At 45.4% G+C, this 1,085-nt stretch overlaps 1 pseudogene; it reads right to left on the reverse strand.

The window, feature by feature from the left end:
• LOC101983091 overlaps positions 1-727 on the reverse strand; it is a 5,685-nt pseudogene extending 4,958 nt beyond the window's left edge.
• Positions 728-1,085: the final 358 nt, after the last annotated feature.

Raw genomic sequence — 1,085 nt, forward strand, 5'->3', positions numbered from 1 at the left:
GGTGATCTGTAAGTTTTTTCCCCTTTAAATAAATAATACCCTATTAATCATAATTCCAAACTGCTGTGGCATTGTTTGTGACTTATGCCTACACCACTTATGGTTGATCTTTTTCCTACAAGTTGGGCAAGTTTTAGCATTCTTAAGGGAATCACAGAGGCACTGGCTACAGAAGACATGGCCACATTCTGTAGAAACCATGAGGCGCCCATTCTGCACAATCTCAGAGTATCAATGTAGACTGTACAACTGACAGTACCCAAGGGCCTGGGTCCTTCATCCTTGGCGCTTTGAAGAGTGTGGGTAGTCGCTAAACATCTTTGTTGCTAGACAGTTCCTCATCATCACTGCTCACCACACAGCTGTCCTCCCATTTCTACCTGGTCTTCTTTCTTCAACAATCGCAACAGAGTCATTGTGGGTGAGGTCCACAACCACAGGCTCTAGGGATTCACAGGTGAGGTCCACGATTGCATCACCAGCAGTTTCATGAGTTCTGTGGCTTCTGTTTCCAAGGAAATCTCAGGGGTTGAAGTTGTTTCCCGAGTTTGCTTCTGGGTTTGTCTAGAACTTACTGTTCCACCACTCCACTTTCTTTGAGGATTTCTCTAAGGTCATTGTACTCATTGTGCTCTCTGGCTTCAATCCACAGAAAAAGAAGTGATGTACACCAAGGTTTATGGGGTGGTGGAATGTTCTCAGTCTCCCATGCCCACTGGGTACTCATCTCGTGGCTTACAACTTGGAGTCAATTAGATGTCCAATATTTCCAAGTTTTGGAGTTGGTGTGATCAGGCAGACGCCACAGTCAATATGCTTGAGCAAGGACGCACCTCCTCCACTAGCCACTGAAAAGACCCGCTCAAGCAGCACTCCAGCGCCTCATGGAGACCCATTCCTGCTCGGCCAGCCCTGGCCCACCCTTCCCAAATACTATTTAATTTTAGCGATAAGAACTATACATCTAGCATTTTAAAGTCTAGTTTCTTGAGTTCTCTATATATTTTGGAGATCAGACCTTTGTCTGTTGCGGGGTTGGTGAATATCTTCTCCCAGTCAGTAGGTTGCCTTTTTGTCTTAGTGAC

This window comes from Microtus ochrogaster, chromosome 1, assembly GCF_000317375.1.
Source record: "Microtus ochrogaster isolate Prairie Vole_2 chromosome 1, MicOch1.0, whole genome shotgun sequence".
In the NCBI taxonomy this organism is placed as follows: Eukaryota; Metazoa; Chordata; class Mammalia; order Rodentia; family Cricetidae; genus Microtus; species Microtus ochrogaster.